The 19,064-nt window shown below is 35.5% G+C and overlaps 1 protein-coding gene and 1 long non-coding RNA gene across 2 annotated transcripts in view; one reads left to right on the forward strand and one right to left on the reverse strand.

Moving 5' to 3' along the window:
- Window positions 1-19,064, forward strand: part of Sdc (Syndecan) — a 238,726-nt gene that overhangs the window by 185,831 nt on the left and 33,831 nt on the right. The gene's annotated exons all lie outside the window — the stretch shown is intronic.
- LOC138184208 (uncharacterized) overlaps window positions 1-19,064 on the reverse strand; it is a 104,679-nt gene that overhangs the window by 84,789 nt on the left and 826 nt on the right. The window contains exon 3 of the long non-coding RNA XR_011174285.1: window positions 16,389-16,628. This is a non-coding gene — a long non-coding RNA (uncharacterized LOC138184208). The remainder of the gene's footprint in view (window positions 1-16,388; window positions 16,629-19,064) is intronic.

Here is a 19,064-nt window from a genome sequence, read left to right on the forward strand (position 1 = left end):
AAACGTGCAGAATATATGGTTGAAACGTGTAGAAGATATTAGTAAACGGTATTTGCTCGTTCTATATATAATAGCAAGGTATGTGCACACTTCTAACTTCAATTATATGATTATAAAGCAGCATTTACGATTATTTTCTAAGCTGTGTTTACAATAATATTCGTAGATTACCCCTCAAAGATACGGATGCAAACACAGTGCACCGTTAGATGCAAGATTTGTTCTGAATTTTTTTTTTATCGATGTTCTAATAAAAATGTTTCATCGTTCAATGGGGCACTTTTTATTTCAAAGTATCTTCTATTTATCGGTTATATTCGAAATGCCCTAACTGTCAATTTCCATTCAATTTTTACAATTGTAAGAAGTTCATATATGACCAACGTGGTAGTCAAAGTGTTAAGAAAACGTGCCAGATGTTGTCCTTTTTCTTCTCTGACAGAGATACGTTTAGTCTTATGCGGGAAAAGGCAATGTTTCTAAGAAAGTTGCGATATTATAAAACTGCGCTGAATTGGGAGCTCTGTGAGGTTGCTTTTGTGTCAATCTAGAAACATTTATGAAGAGATACTCGTCGCGGATGATGATTATATAAAGATAAAGTTACAGATGAGAAATTGATCTGTAAGATTTCTATCGTATTGAAATTCAAGAGAATTGGTTAGTCATTTGCTTCATTTTATCTCCAAGGAGATAAGTGCATTATGCTAGAAACGGAATCAAGAGACTTCTACTGGGAAAGCTATCTGAGAAGCAAAGATAAGTTTAATTCTATCCAGTAAAGGCACGTTTTCTGAGAAGAGTTGGAATATCGTAGAACACTATATTGGTAGAAATTAGGTATTCAGAAAATTTCTTCTAGCGTCAATAGAGAAACTTTATGACGTGACTTTCCTTGTAATATATAGAGATCTGACTAACCATCTGATTCACCATGGTAATCAGAAGATCTTCCTCTATTCTCTTACTTTCTAAATGAAAAATTAATTTACACTGTACTTTACATACGACCACATACGATTATTATTATCATCGCAAATTTAACCTTTTTCTAAAAATTCAACTTTCAAATTAAACGTTCGATTTCTCGTATTCCCCAAAGGCAAACACTTGCTCCTTAAAATAACGACACAGAATCATAGTTATTGTAATCGCGGGATTAACTTGAATTTATTGAACGCTTTATTTTTCCTTTGCCTGGAAAACAAACGTCTCCGTGTAAGAATCGTATAGAAGACCTATTTCCTGTTTCTTCATGAAGAATTACCCTCTTTTCGCTCGTACCACCAATAACGGGCTCCCAGCAAGATTTACACCCTGCTTCCTGTGCGTATCGGTTTTCCCGTTGCTCGATTCGAAGTCGAAGGTAGCCAGGAAGGTGCAGTTCCTTTCCAAGCAAACAATACGACGTTTATTCTATCCAGGTTAGGGGAGAGCTGTTGTTGCTCCTTTTGAAAATTTACGAGCTCCTCGTGGATGTTCGAACGATGAATGGAATGGAATCCGGCTAGAAACTCTCGCGACTCTGCCCCTTCAATTCGTCTGTCAAGATTTTTACTATCATCGCTTTCTGTTCGTTCTTTTGCTCTTCGTCCTCCTTCGTCTCGTTTCTAAAAGGAAGTGAACTGTTTAGGGAAATGGATGTGTCGCTTGGAAGCTTCGAATCTCGCGGGCTAAGCAATTCCTCGGATGGCGACGAACGTCTGCGCTGCAAAGTTTGCGATTTCAACGGCGTGTTTGCGCTTGCACTCGCGTATTTTTCGCCTGCCGAGTGCTTATGATTTTTATGGTCGCTGTTCCTCTCCGACTTCGTCCTCTAGCGAAGCAAATATCGTCGTAATAATAATGAAGCGTAAGAAACTAGAAATAAAGAAGCATTACCTGCTTGAGGTAATAGGCTGTAGCCTTCAAGTACAAATAATTCAATTATTAAACAACGATTAAAGGACTCGTTAGCAAGATAATTTCTTTCATTTCTTTACTCTTTTGTTACTTGTTTTTTAACGTAGTCAGGCTACGATATTTGTTTGCGTAAGCGCACGTTTATTACGATCTTCGCTGTCTCTTAACTTGAAAGATCTCGTTGGCATCTTTCATTTCTGCTCGGTACGTTGCGATTCTTTTTTTTAACAAAATTTCCTTCGTATTAATAAAAACTAAATAAATGTTTGTATGAGCGTACTTGTAACTATATCGTAGAATAATTACGCATAATTAAATCATTAAGTATAGATCATTCTTCACGATATCAATTCCTCTATGTTGCAAACCTACCCTCCGACTATTAGAACGCGTTCTTATCTAAGAAATTAAACATTTTCCCGAGGATAATTTCTCTCACGAACTCGATTATAGCCGAATCTGCCAACCATATTCAGTATTGTATTAAACATTTTCAATTAGCAAAAGTTCAAGTACGTCGTGTAACCAATACAATTTTTATTTTCTCGTTAATCAGTTAATTACGGAAGGTAAATTTAAATCTACGCAGAATCTTCAGCTTAAGAATTCCAAATGAATTCCAACGATATTTCATGGAAACGTGACATAAGCGAAACACCTCGTTAAAATGAAATTAAAATAAGCAATCGTATTGTACAATTCTCGAGAAACACTCGAAACGATGATGACATTAATAGCAATGACGAACGTGCAACGCAAGTGGCTCGTGGATTAATCGTTTTCAAGAGAAAAGAGCTGGTTTTGCAGAAAGGATTGATCCCTCGCGAGTTTCATCTAGCCCAACCTTTCATCCTGCCCGCCCTACAATGCAAATGAAGGATGAAACAATCGGCTTTGCTTAGTGCCGATTGTAAAACGGCTTGCAATTGCCCGCAACGTTATTTCGCTAAGTGGTTCAAGTGGCGAAAAAGAGCGGTGCGAAGATCTTAGCACGGGTTTAACGAAAGTGGCCAGTGAATTAATCGTTTCTTCGGATACGAGATCTTCCCAAAGCCTATTCCCGTAACACGATGCGACTATGATCTGCGTTTTAATGTTCCTCGGATTATTTACGTTGGAACAACTCGTAGCTGACTAACTGGTAGTTGTCTATAAAGCTGTAAACAGCTGAAAACACCGTCAAAGAAATATAATACAACGTACAGGGTGTATCGTAACACGTGACGCCCAATTCAGAAGTTTAGAAAAGACATGAAAACAGCGGGAGAGGTTCGTACGAATATGCGTCCTACTTGATCTCGTTTCAAAGTTATAGGATCAGCCTTCGTTCTACTGTATTCACAGATCAAGAGAAATTTTTTGGCTTTGAGGGCGGGATAAACCCGTACAGGATACTTCGTAACACGTGGCACGTGTGGAGACAAGATCACGTAAACGCGTGTCCTATTTAATCTTTTGCTTCAAAGTCACAGGCAGAACCTTCGTTCTATCGTATTTCTGAAGCAAATCCCATTTTTGGCTGTGAGACGGAATAAACGCATACAGGGTGTCTCATAACGTACGGAACGTGTGGAAACAAAATCACGTAAACGCGTATCTTGTTGCAAAGTTGTAGCCTCCTTGGTGTTTCAAAAATTCGCGGCCGTTTACCTTCGCGATTTCCTCGCAAGTTCGGCGAACTTTGCTGCAGATTCTCCAGATTTGGCCCATTAGCTTTTTACTGCCCATTGAACCCACTTGACTTTTATTTCTGCATTTGAAAACAATTGTTGAAATACTTGGTGCACGTGTACAACGAGATCGCCAACATTCCTGTGGAATTTCTGAGAAATTGCGCAATTCTTTGACACGACGACTGCAAGCTTGCATACGAGCCAAGGACCGTGAGTTCCAGCATCTTCTACGAAAATACGCTGCCGTGGATTATCGTAAGACGAAAGTGGTTGAAACAAATTCGAATAGCACTCATTTATAATTTGTATTATTATTTAATTTGCATTTTACAATTTATCCAGCTGGACATTTGGTAAATTTTTCTAACTTAATTGCTAAATAACATGTGGATGGCTATCCTCAGCGGGTACCATCTTCGAATTTGACTATTTTATTTCTTCAGTGAGGTCACCCCACTGACCTCACTGAAGAAATAAACTCCTCACTGGAGTTTTCTTTTTAGTCTTCTTTTTATGAGAGTTTTGCTTGCTTCGGCTGCCAGCTGGTTTGGATGTGTCGCCGTTCTTTCTTTGTATTTTTCTGCGTACTTTGGCCGTTGGTACTCATTTAGATGAACTTGTTTCGCGTGTCCACTTACCATGAAAGACTCTGTATATATTGTAGAATCCTTGCTACAATTAGTTGATTTACAATAAATGGATTAAACAGATGTCGGTTAAACAGGAAACGATGGTTGTTTAACGTGAACTAATCACAATAACGTACTATAATTAAAACAACTAGATGGTTAATTTGCAACTGTCGTCGCCACGGATCCAACGCTCTTTCTCACGCGGACCACACTCTCTCGACAACGCAATTCGCACTCTCTCACTTCTCAACTCACAATCTCTGGCTTCTCAACTTAACACTGACTGTTCATTCGTTTATCGTCCCTTAGCAACCCCTTGTCTTTTGTCTTAACCCCACCACATGCTCCGCAATCGTTTGTTTATAATTCGCCCGACACCCCCCATGTCCCTCGTCCACGATACTACGATATTTATTTATTTATTCCGTCTCACAGCCAGGAATTGCACATGGTTTACGAACACACAGTAGAACTCTTCGTTCTCACGTTTCACAGATATATAACTTTCTCATTATACGCGCAGAATGTAATTTTCTAAAATAATATAAAATAATTATCGAAGAATTTTGGTTCCAAAAAGAAAAAAAATTAGCTGCTATTTAAATATTTCTAAAGTGTACGATATTACGTTTAATTATCAGAAAGCGAGAAATACGTAGGTAAAATTTCGATTTCTAATTCGTGTTTTCTTTTCTGTTACAGGTATGATGGACCACTTACTTATAAAATTATATCGTTTTATTGGGACTGGAATTGTCGACGACTATGAAAATTCCGAAAATGAGAGGTATACGAAGAAATACTTCAACCAAAGGAAAGAAACGATCATCTGTCCATATATTTAAACACATATTCAAATCCCTAACAATTAATTAATTAAGAGATAAATTTACAATGTTTTTATACATAAAATTGCCAATTTAGATTTTCTAAAGATTACGACTCTCTTAATTCTTGTAGTTCTAACCGATTCAGTAAATTGCCTCCAAAATAATACATTGCACGTTGCCTTATTTACAGCTGCACAATATCAAAGCTTATCCTGTCAAAAATAACGCGATTATTTCCTCGCTGCTTAAAAGACACGAGTAAACGATTACGTGCACTGCAAATAGATAAATCCTGATGCAATCTCCCTTTCTAATCCTTGTGATAAAGCTACGATAAAAGATATTCTTAATGAATTGAGAAGATTGAAGAAGTTGCGAAGACTATGGTAAGAACAATCGCACTAATAAAATTCTCACGTACCACGGAAATTGATCATTACTATATTCTTAGAGGAATATGAAATGTTGATTTTTGCTAAAATTTTGCACGAGAATATAAAAATTAGATGGGAGATATTACAAAGCAGTGAATATAAAATCATAATGATAAAATATTAATGACACGCTATACTGTTCGTGTGTGATTTATTGCTTCTCTCTATTTCTACGTATTCTTACGTTATATCACCGCCAGATATCTTAACAATACAGCATATTTTTTCTTATATTCACATCTATGCCATAAAACCTTCGCAACGAGGCAATCGTTTGTTTATAATTCGCCCGACACCCCCCATGTCCCTCGTCCACGATACTACGATATTTATTTATTTATTCCGTCTCACAGCCAGGAATTGCACATGGTTTATGAACACACAGTAGAACTGCGAAGTTTTCCTTCGCCGTCAGTTATATGAACTCGTAACCGAGCTTCTGTTATTCGAACTACGCTCGAGCGTGTTTTCAGTTGTACGAAGAACGCGTATTCCTGAAGTCGTACACGTCCGTGTGTTTTGTCTAACAAAGGGATCGGTCGGTGACTGATACACGTCGATTTTGGTGGAACTTCGTACAAGTGTTCGTCGGACAGTGCTTCATTTTCTCGTAATTTGTTCGTGCCGGTCTCTTTACTTTAACCAGTTAACCGCGGAATTTAGCCGTAGAAATCTGTCATGAAGGTCGTGTCAGGTGATCGAGCGCGTAAATAAATACAAGCGGCGACGAGTATAAGCGTCATTAAAGTTTCGGTATGACGTGTACGTTCGTCGGACGCAGTTAACTGCTTAACGCGTTGACTACCGCGTCACCCATATTCGGGTGACGCTTGTTTGGCTACTTGCGAAGGATCGCCGTAGGTATTTGAAAGAAAGTTTAGTGGCCTTTTTCCAACGACAGGATGAGTAACACGTTTCTGTTTCTTTGAAAGAGATCAGGGAGACAGTTTGATAAAAGAAATTGACCCATTTCCACTTTCGTAGTTCTCGAATCTCTTGAATATTTTAGATCGTGGCACGCCCGTAACTTTTCGGGTCAATTTTTTCCACTCTCTTTTCAACCGAAAGTTACTTCGAATCCGTGGAATTCGCCAGACGTGGCAAATGAACCGTTTGACCCCGAAAAATCCGAATCATGAAAGATTCTCTTTTCGCAACACCGATCACGCTATTCAATGTTCGAAACGGTAAATGTTTCGAGGAAATTGCGAATCGCGCGAGAAACGTAAAGCTTAAAAAATGTTCATTCCACTGAAAACTTCTTTTCTTTTCATTTCCATAAATGGAATTTTGTCTCGATAGTGCTGATTTCCTATACAATAGAAGTTAGATTGTTCTACTCGTAGAGTTTTGAAGAATAGTTAAAGAATATACAGGGTGGTTGATAACTGGTGGTACAAGCGAAAAAGGGGTGATTTTACGCGAAAAAAGAAGTCGAAAATATAGAATAAAAATTTTTCTTTTTAATTTTCTTCTTTTTTTTTTTTAATTTTTCTATCGAGACAACGATCTACAGTGAGATCCGTTATAACGTACCGCACGCGTACCGAACGAAAATTCAAAGTCGATTTTCTCGAAAACAAAGCCTCAAACGAAGAATTTTTATTCTATATTTTCGACTTCTTTTTTCACGTAGAATCACCCCCTTTCCGCTTGTACCACCAGTTACCAACCACTCTGTATATTTGAATATTTGAAATATTTCTTTGATATTCAAGAAATGAAGTTTGCATGATTTCGCTGCTCTAAAATATCTGCTGGTAGTTTTAGAAAATTGAATTTCTAAAGCCCACCCTGCCAGATTCACAATTTTACACTAATACTATTTACGATTTTGCTCGCTCGTGAAATCGGTACTTTGCGTAGAATTAAGTAACATTCGAATTAGCATGAAATTAAAATTTCCACGATTCTCTCAATTTTACAACGTGAAATTATTTCTGAAATCAATTTATATTTCTCTAACTCAATAAGGAATCTTTCGATCAACCGGCTTTCATATTTACCAACTTTTATACATCCATAAGTTTAAGATAGAATCCATTAGGAAGTTTTCCTATTTAGCTTTCTTAAATATCAGGTTATCAATATTCTTGAAATATGTAACAATCTTCAAACTCACCCCTATAATTACAATCTTACTTCCGTTGAATTTCAATTTCTGTCGCTATAGGACATTAAATTATCCCTAAACCCCAGTTACATTTCCGTAAATCGATGAGAAACGTTTCCATTCTGAAACTTCGTATTTGTCAATTTCTATGAATGCGAACGTTTCCCTATTTAGCTGTCCGAGATATTAGAATATCAATATTTTTCACATACGCACCATTTTCCAAACTTATTCCTACGATTAGAGTCCCATTTCCCATTTAATGTCAATTTCCATAATCGCAACGTTAAATTATTCCTAAAACCTATTTATACATCTGCAAATAAATCCCTCGACCTTTCCACCTTTTTAAATATTATAAAATCAATATTCTAAAAATATATTCAACTTTCCAAACTTAATAACTCCGGCAATTGAAATCTTCCTTGCATTCAATTCCGATTTCTACAATTGCACCACGTTATTCCTACGATTAGAGTCCCATTTCCCATTTAATGTCAATTTCCATAATCGCAACGTTAAATTATTCCTAAAACCTATTTATACATCTGCAAATAAATCCCTCGACCTCTCCACCTTTTTAAATATTATAAAATCAATATTCTAAAAATATATTCAACTTTCCAAACTTAATAACTCCGGCAATTAAAATCTTCCTTGCATTCAATTCCGATTTCTACAATTGCACCACGTTAAATTATCCCTAAAATCTACTTACATTTAAATCGATAAGAAACGTTTTGGATACCCAGCCTTTGTATCTATCAATTTGCCGGGTAGAAGAGACAACAGAAGCTAAGGAATTGCATAAGTTCGTCGAGCTGCGGAGCAACGTGTATATCGATCCCCTGGTATAATGTTGTGCACGGCGACTGACTTATTGACAAAGTGATAGAGTCGAGACTTAGAAGGGGTGGCTGGAGGGTGGTGCGTCGAGGGGGTTGCACCAGCGTAACCATAGACTCGCCGAAGTTCCGTGGAATTATTTCGCCTTTGTTTCCCTGTCGACGATGAGCATCATCTACCGACTCTCTTTTACGACTGAAGAGCGCGAGAAATTAAGTTGAGGAAATTTCCGCCCGATGATATTTGACTTAGATATTAAGGGACGAGTTCCAATTGCTTCTGTTAATTCAATTAACCGAAACGAAGGCCGGGAAAACATATAATTGAAAATAATTCCGTTTTGCACGTTACGGCCGAGGAAATCGTTTCTTCATTGGATTTATTTCAATTAATCGAAATGGACGTCGAGGAAGTAGAAGATCGAAGATAATTGTGGTTCGATGAATAGATTTCGACGCAGTAAATTAACGTTGATTTTGCTGGATTTTTAAGCAGAGAATTTTCTAATCTAATGATGAAAGAGTAAGTTAATTTCGTTAGGAAATTCGTAGATTCTGAGGGGGATCGTAGAGTCACGAAATTGTAGATCAAAGTAAAATATTCTGATGAAATCTCTGTCTCCCATAAGTGGCCTGCGATCTTTCTTGCGATAAAAATTCGAATAATTGAATTTTATACGATAACGAACGCATAACACTACGATTCTCAGCCCTTCAATCATGCTCGTCATATACAGGGTGGTTGGTAACTGGTGCTACAAGCGGAAAGGGGGTGATTCTACGCGAAAAAAGAAGTCGAAAATATAGAATAAAAATTTTGTTTTAATTTTTTTTTTTCATTTTTCTATCGAGTCAACGATCTACAGTGAGATCCGTTATAACGAGACGTGATAAAGTGCACGCGTACCGAGCGAAAATTCAAAGTCGATTTTCTCGAAAACAAAGCCTCAAACGAAAAATTTTTATTCTATATTTTCGACTTCTTTTTTCGCGTAGAATCACCCCCTTTCCGCTTGTACCACCAGTTACCAACCACCCTGTATAAATTTGCATAGACGTGCGCAATGTACACTCTAGACACAAATGGATAAAACTATGGTTACACAAGATTGAATAAGTATAACGAAAATTTTCAACATCGACTAAAACCTTGCACTATGCTTCCTAGTTCTGCAGTTGTATTCAAAATATAAAGATTTATAATAAATTCACGATAAACTTGCATAAGCATCTAGTCTAATGATAAAATTACAGGCTGGTATTTTAGATATGCTGTTGATTATGAAAATGGTGTAAGTCTAAAACCTAAAGATCCTGAATTTTCAACTTACTTTGGTTTACTTGATTGATTAATTTGATATATCCACATAGTCATTCTTCCTTTCTGATATCAAATTTCCTTGCTTTAAACTTGTTAAGTTAGATTAAAGGTCAGTTAAAAATTATATTTTATACCCAGTGACCGAAAAACTTTTGCTCGTTGTTTGTTTCTACACTGACATATGAAACAAGACCCAAACGATCGTTACAGAAGGTTGAACAAAAATAACAAACCACCACCAAACACGGAAAGTTATCTCGATCAAAGTGTATATACGCGTTTACGTAGAGGAGAATTTGAAACCGCAGAAACAACTCCTCTTGGTGGATTCAATAGTAATCAGTTCTTAACATCCCGACCCTCTCTTCGAAACCCTTCTCTCAAACCCTTCTGTCGAGCTCCCCAAGCGAGTTACCATTCAGAATACCCTAGCGAAACCTCGCTCGACCCTTCTAAACCGCCCCAAAACACCGCTATCGTTCCAACCTCCGATCCACTTCCCAAAATTCCTTTCAAACACCCGGGTCACTTCTCACCCATATAAACTCGATTGTGTGCAAGCCTGTCCTCGAGAACTAGTTCTGAGGGTATTTCAAAGATTTCTACGTCTGTATACTGTGTGTGTATTTTGTACAGTTGTTAAAGTGGCTTGGACTCGTTCATTCGAATATAAGCGAAAATTTAGAATGATTTTTTCGCGTAGAACGATTCACGATGTTAACTTCTAAATATCAATATTTCTCAAATCAATGGAATTCAATGCTTTCCAGTGTTTCTATCGTAGTGTTTTATCATTTTGTACAATGTTAAATAATCGTAATGTTAAACGTTGAACGAAGTAAAGTTTGTTAGAGTTTTATGATAATTGCAGTAGTGTATGTAATACTTGAAAATCGTTCTAAATTGTTGCTAAGAATCGTTACGACCCTCTCGTTCATCAAGCACCCCTATATAATTTAAATCGTAACGTATGTTGGGTTAGCAACTAAGTGATTGCGGATTTTGTCAATACCATTTAATGACAAAATCCGCAATCACTTAGTTGCCAGCCCAATAGAATGAAGTAAAATTTGTTAGAGTTCCGCAATGATTGCAATGTATGAAATACTTGAGAGTCGTTATAGATTATCGTTAATGATCGTTTCAACCGTCTCGTGCAAAAACACGAGTATATAATGTGAATCGAAGAATTTAGGTTTGCGATAAAATTATTGTGTAGCTTTTTTATTTATTCATTTGGCTATTCGCGCAATCGAGGATGTGAGTAAAACGTGTTATATGAAAATGGTAAAAACCTGAAACGTTTGATACCACTAGCTCCCTTTTGCATAATAATTTGCAAATGAATAATGTTACTAGTAAATTGTTCAGTTACAAGCTGTAGATTATAGATTTCCATTTATGATGCTAGTATGTTGCATTAAAGAAGGATATTCGTGGCTGGGTAACTCGTAATTTGTAAATCTTCATTTCTTCTGTTATCGAGCTCATTGCTGCTATGCAGGAGAATTTCATTTGAGATGATTTATATGAGACTCCTAATATTACACTAACAATTCTATATAAATTAGTGCAATTCTTAGAACATTCTCAATCTATTCCTAATCTATGTAATAAAATAAACCAATACAGTTTTCCATCAAAAATTAATATTCGGTTGACCTATAATTTATAAAATTGCATTTCTCTTATTATTGAACTTATTACTTCTATTACTGCAAGAGGGATTTAACTTGAGATTTATGACTCATAAAATTTGCCTAATAATGTTAGTCCAATGCTGAACTTTCCTCGATTGAAATTTCCCATAAATGTATAAATATTCTACGCGTGATCAACTTAGAACGAACCAGTATCAAATTAGAATACGGAAAATTATTTTTATCGTGGATCATTTATCGTGGTGAGGCTTAAAGTCTCAATCTTTGTTTGCATAAGTGCACGTCTGGTAATATTTCATTTATCTTTTAACATGTCTGGCCATTCATTATTTTTTCTAATATCCTTCACATAATTCCTTCATCTACATTGGGCACTTGCTTAATGTCTAATATCTGTTTTCTATTCTGCTCCTGTACCATACATTCTTCCATTTTGTGCCTAAATAGAACAAAATAATGTTCATAGAACGTCTATGATCTATGTCAAGCGATACGATTTCGAAAACTTTGTCACGCTATCTCTTGCTTGTTCGACGTTGACCCACTAAAAACTTGCTTGATATTCATACTTGTACACTTGCTTAATTTCTGTCTTCTATTCTGCTGTTGTATTATATACTCGATATGGCAGATTTTCTTCCATTCTGTGCCTAAATGCAACAAAAGCAATATATTATAGAACGTCTATCGTGCATGTCAAGCGATACGGTTTCGTAAACTTTGTCACCGCTATCTCTTAGTTGTTCAACGTTGACCCACTAAAAACTTGCTACCATTGTATATACAACGACACGGTGAACGCCTGCATTCTCACCGAAGAAAGGCGAACAGCAGAGGGTTAAATCCGTGAGAGAAGTTTCACTGGAGAGGGTGGTGGGTGCCATAGGATGGTTGTGATATCATTACACCCGGGTCTAAATTCCGGTACACGTAAGCGTATGGAGGAACATGATACGCCGACTTGACACGGGACTTGTCTTATGAAACGTCGCCCATCGCAACCTCGGATGAGTGCAATATCCCCGCGTCGGTATCTTCTCCGTAGTATAATACAACGTCGACGTTCACGCTCACGACCGAATGAATCCAAGCCAAGATTTCGTTCTACTATCGGTTCGTGACTCGAGTATACGGGTTTCTGAAACTCATATAGTTTGTTTTTTAGGTTAGGCATATTATTATGATTGTATGAATACCGTCACGGTTCACGGTTGATGTCAAGTTCATGAATTCCTATTCCTGGAAAATTAGAATTTATCCATTCCCTAACTTTTTTATTATTAAGCTTAGGATTAGGTTTGCTACGTTTGTAGGTTATGGAAATTGTTATATTTGTAAAATTAGAACTTATTGACTTACTAACTTTTTTTACTAAGGTTAGGGTTAGGTTTAGTACATTTGTAGATTATGTAAATTGTTGCTTTTGAAAAATTAGGCCTTACCGACTTACTAACTTTTTTATTAAGGTTAGGGTTAGGTTTAGTACTTTTGTAGGTTATGTAAATTGTTGCTTTTGAAAAATTAGGACTTACTGACTTACTAACTTTTTCATTAAAGTTAGGGTTAGGTTTGGTACGTTTGTATAATGAAGAATCATAATGTTTCGATATTTATTAAAAAATTATACCTTAATATTATTCGATGTTACTAAATATGATATATTTGCATATTCGGAGATTTTGTTGCTGCAAGGTCTCATGTTAATATTCAATACGCGGTATTAACGAGGACATTGTCATAATTATATTATAATAAACGTATGTTAATACAAACGTAATAAAGTTTTAATGAATTTCAAACAGGCGCGTCCCTTTTTGCACGATGAAATACCAAGTTGCATGGAATAGTTATGAAAATACAATAAAAATTATCTACATTTCACTGTTTTAACATTCATCCGGTAAAATGTATAATAATTTCTTCCTTTAATTTCTGCACATTAATTCACATTTCATAAAGTTGTTCGCTGCCGCTCTTTTACCTCGCCGTCATTAAAATACAATCAAAATTCACCATCTCCTCGTTCTATCCATTTTCCAAGTGAATTCAATGAACAAAGAATATTTAGTTTTAACATCCATTCTATCAAATATTGTTTTTACTCTTCGTTCTCACGTTTCACAGATATATAACTTTCTTATTATACGCGCAGAATGTAATTTTCTAAAATAATATAAAATAATTATCGAAGAATTTTGGTTCTAAAAAGAAAAAAAATTAGCTGCTATTTAAATATTTCTAAAGTGTACGATATTACGTTTAATTATCAGAAAGCGAGAAATACGTAGGTAAAATTTCGATTTCTAATTCGTGTTTTCTTTTCTGTTACAGGTATGATGGACCACTTACTTGTAAAATTATATCGTTTTATTGGGACTGGAATTGTCGACGACTATGAAAATTCCGAAAATGAGAGGTATACGAAGAAATACTTCAACCAAAGGAAAGAAACGATCATTTGTCCATATATTTAAACACATATTCAAATCCCTAGCAATTAATTAATTAAGAGATAAATTTACAATGTTTTTATACATAAAATTGCCAATTTAGATTTTCTAAAGATTACGACTCTCTTAATTCTTGTAGTTCTAACCGATTCAGTAAATTGCCTCCAAAATAATACATTGCACGTTGCCTTATTTACAGCTGCACAATATCAAAGCTTATCCTGTCAAAAATAACGCGATTATTTCCTCACTGCTTAAAAGACACGAGTAAACGATTACGTGCACTGCAAATAGATAAATCCTGATGCAATCTCCCTTTCTAATCCTTGTGATAAAGCTACGATAAAAGATATTCTTAATGAATTGAGAAGATTGAAGAAGTTGCGAAGACTATGGTAAGAACAATCGCACTAATAAAATTCTCACGTACCACGGAAATTGATCATTACTATATTCTTAGAGGAATATGAAATGTTGATTTTTGCGAAAATTTTGCACGAGAATATAAAAATTAGATGGGAGATATTACAAAGCAGTGAAATCATAATGATAAAATATTAATGACACGCTATACTGTTCGTGTGTGATTTATTGCTTCTCCCTATTTCTACGTATTCTTACGTTATATCACCGCCAGATATCTTACCAATACAGCATATTTTTTCTTATATTCACATCTATGCCATAAAACCTTCGCAACGAGGCTCTCCTCAAATACACGTCTTTACAGAAATCACATACAGGGAAATCATAAACCTGATATAGAGCTCGTGATTCATGTCGCTGTTATTGCCCGTAGCGAAAAATGTTTCAGATAAAAGTCGAACAGTTTCGAGGTGGTCATATTCTAATGTTATTACCTTTTTTTTTTTTTTTGTAAGGTGAACGCGTAAAAGTTATGTGGAGGACAGTTTTGTCTTCTTAAATGGAACTGTATATTTCGTTATTCTTTATAAAAACAAAAAAAAAGTACCAACCCCTGTATATAAAAGATTTATTAGTTTAAAAGATATTTTAACTTCGCTGAAATGCGAACGTCTTTCATACGATAATTTTTACAATGTAAAAGTTCAGCTATCTATCAAACTATCAAACTAACAGTTCTTCCGCATAAATGTAGGTTAATAATTTTTTTTTTTTTTTGTAATAGAAAATGTAAGTCTGCATGGTCTGGCATATGATTCCGTTTACAGAGACAAAGTTGACTCGATTTTTCGCTACGTGTAACAATAGCTAAAAATAAAGGAACGTGTAAATCAGAATGTCTGGATAACAGGTGAGACACCTTGTATAAAATTAAAGAAGGAATACCAATAAGTCTTTTTCTAAATTTCACCTTCTCTACGAAAATGTTCACAGATTGTTTCTCAATGCACGTAATTAAATCCTGCTGTATATATTAATTAAACACGAAACCACGCATTATGTATCGCGTTTCACACTCGAAATGCCAATTATAATTCGCAGAAATGTTTCTCTAGCTGCCGCCCACTCCAGCTCTTATTACTCGCTGTTAACGAACACACGGACACCCCGGTAGCCGCATAATTCACAAATATCTACGTTTAATCTAAACTGTTTCGAGAGCGTTGCGTACGCTTTTGTCACGCCGAGAGTGGTGCAAATCGGCCGATTTCAGTTCCAGTGCTTCCGACCAGCCAGCATTTTGTGCCGTTTTACGGGCTTCCGACCACAAAATGTCCACTGGACCGCCTGCCTCTGAAAATTGGAACATTTTCCACGCTGGCATTAATATATCTTGCCGTTTCATCAAAATCGAAACGAAATATTGATCACTTTATTTATAATTTCTTGATGTCCAGAAGACTAAATCTCGTTAAAGTTCGCCGAGAATAAAAATTGCTTCTTCTTCGAATTTGAGATAATCTTGACTTTGAGATAATCAATTTACGTGGGAAGAATTCTAAATTAAATTAAGAATTCTAATATTAACAACCCTTAATTTTTGGAATATCTACTAATTTTTATTTTAAACGTTGTACAATTTTCGCTCATTCTCCTGTGTACAAAGATTCACGGAAATCTAATAGTTTGTATGTTTATGTTACACAGTGAAATCCTTTGAACGTTCTTTATGGTTGCAACATGTAAAATAATTCCTATGTAGTTGAAAGCCTCGTTCACCAATTTTCACAGACATCTACTTCTAACGATTCCAACTCTACAAGACCCGAAGTTTTATCATTTTCTTTGTACCATCTTTCTTCCCCTTCATTCGATTAAGAATATCTACGTCCTTATTTGCTAACTGGTCTACATAACAAAACTTGCCATAGCGGATGAGAAACAAACACGCAGAAGTTTCAAATGTTTCAGCATATCTTGAAAAATGAAAAAGAGAAAGCTTGATAAGAATACTTTAACTAGAATTGCACAGTATAGACTTAAACAATACCTATGTGCACAAAATATACACGATCAACTTCAGCAACAAACTTACAGCTTCTAACAACTCTCTCGGTTGTTTCAACAGAGAAAAGAAACGGCAAAATGATCCTCGACTTACCTCGAATTCAGCGAGCCATTCTCCGTCTCTGTTTCCTTTCCGCGTCGAAATCCTGTTCAGTCTGCAGGAAGTTTTTTCGCCGTCTGCGCGGTAGAAACTCAATTTTTCCCCCACGCCCTCCGCCTTCCGTTCACTTTTAAAACTTTTCCCCGTCCACGGCCATTTTTTTCACCCCCGTCCTCATCCCTTGGCCGGGTGGAATCGCTTTATTCGCGCGACAAACTTCCCGCATGCATACATCTGCAACGAGCGAAAACGGAACGATGATCGTTCGAAGGGAAATCTTACGTCTGGAATTGTGTTAAAGCGTTTAGCCCTTTTATTGCTGTGAATTATTGCGACTGTTCGTTAATATTCTGCACGTTTTAGCAATTAAAACGTAAAATGTAATTTCAGTAATAAGATAGATGGAAAAAATGATCGGGAAGGAATTTATACGATTAAACTAAGGATATCAGAGAGGAATTCCAGCAATAAGGAAAGCGATCCATTTCAGCGCAAGAAAAAGAAGCAAAAATATGCTGAAAATTATTGCAACTGTTCGTTAAAACTCTGTATGCTTTGGTAGTAAGGTGATAAGTAGGAATTGTAGCAATAAAACAGATTTAAAGGCTGATAAAAATGGAATTGTAGTAATGAAATACAATTGGTGTAGATAGATACCAAAAAGAAATTCCAGCAATGAGGAAAGCGATCTATCTCAGCATAAGAAAAAGAAGCAAAAATATTGTTGAAAATTATTGCAGCTGTTCGTTGAAGCTCTTTATGCTTTGGTAGTAAGGTGATAAGTAGGAATTGTAGCAATAAAACAGATGTAAAGGCTGACAAAAATGGAATTGTAATAATGAAATACAATTGATGTAGATAGATACCAAAAAGAAATTCCAGCAATGAGGAAAGCGATCTATCTCAGCATAAGAAAAAAGAAGCAAAACTATTGGTATAAATTATTTCAACTGTTCGTTAAAACTGAATGTTTCAATAGTAAGGTAGCAAATAGGAATTCCAGCAACGAGAAAAGCAGTCAAATTAGAAAGAAAAGAATTTCAGCAATGGGGAAAGGTATGAAAGATGGAAAAAAGGAATTTTGACGGTAGAAGAGTATGTAGGGTTACCGAAAAGGAATTCCAGTAATAAGAAAAACAACCGAACGAGAAGAGAAAGAATTTCAGCAATAAAAACGGCGTACAAGGTCGAAAAATGAGAAACTTTAACAATAAAAAATCGAAATGAAATATCGAAAAGAAATTTCAGCTATAAGAAAAATTCGGTACACGTGTTTAAGTAAAATTCCAACATCTATTAGTAGATCTTTCACTAGATAAATAACTATTAATTATTCGCTCTCAGATAAAAATTATAGTTTTCATACAGAATAAACATTGACGAAAAGAATTGAAATTTTTAATATATTACTTGAACGAATAATTCTCTTCTTTTTTTATTAATTTCTACAAGACTGATTATTACCATGCATTGCAGACTATTAACAATCAGTTGGCTTGCGTAACAAAATAATTAAAGAGCGGTACCCGTATCGTTTAATTATTATTGTACGATGGTTTCCCGTGAATATTACGTTTCGCGAGTCGACTTTCAAGTCTTCTAGACTTAAATCTAGGAATTACGTAGCCAACAAACGAACAAAAGGGGAAACGAGCCTCGAGAAAAGAGGAGAAGAAACGAGGAGGTACCGGGGATGATATCTTTAGAGCACACAGTAACAGAAGATGAAAAAAGCAAAGAAATATAAGAATTAAGGATTTGATAGATGAAAGGGGATTCGTGAGCTGAATAGAGCAAGTCAAACAATAAAGTAAAAAAATGGAGACATGGAGGAAAAATGTGGAGACATAAAGGGAAGAAAGGATGGGGAATAAAAATGTGTTAGATCAGGAGACCTGTTTACTGCGTCTAACTTTTCGAAAAAATACGCAAGTCGTGAAACATTTTTGATGAAAAATGTCTTTGCACAATATATAGATGCGTTTTATCATTTTTAACAATTTAGGGAAAATATAATACACAATTTTCAATCGTCTGATTATTCTGAAATGTCGATAATAGGACAGGAAAATTTATTTAAAACTAATTTGTCTTCGTTGGATGAAATATTACAAGTATTAAAATGTCATGAAATATTTTCATGGTGTTAATTGAAGGATCAATGTAAAAATATGATATAATGTAATAAAATTAGAAATAAGAACCCAACAACCTCCTTGTAACAGGCTATGAGCCTAAAGTACAAATAGATTACTATAGTTACTCGGCAATTTATAATACTCTACGATTCAGGACAAATATAATAAACAATTTTTAATTACCTCAGGTCTGTGTAATCTCGATAATCGAAGAAAAAGCATTTATCTAAAAATGATTCCAAGCATTAACAAATACTCTATATAGATAAATAAATAAACGAATTACTATAAAACACGCAGAAAAGAGTCGATAGATTATTAGCGAATAAATATCACTAATTGTGAGAAAGGATCTGCATTTTGAAAAAGAAACTCGAGTCAATATTAATTCGCATAATCCGGCAAAAGAAGCAACGCCGAAGGAAAGAATTTTTTCGTATCCTTCAAGTAACTTTTAATGATCTCTTAATGATCACACAATTTCCGTCAAACTTGAAAAAGAAAATTCCAAGCCAATATTAGTACACTTTAC

Source organism: Bombus flavifrons, chromosome 10, assembly GCF_040668555.2.
Source record: "Bombus flavifrons isolate JBK064 chromosome 10, iyBomFlav1_principal, whole genome shotgun sequence".
NCBI classification, from domain to species: Eukaryota; Metazoa; Arthropoda; class Insecta; order Hymenoptera; family Apidae; genus Bombus; species Bombus flavifrons.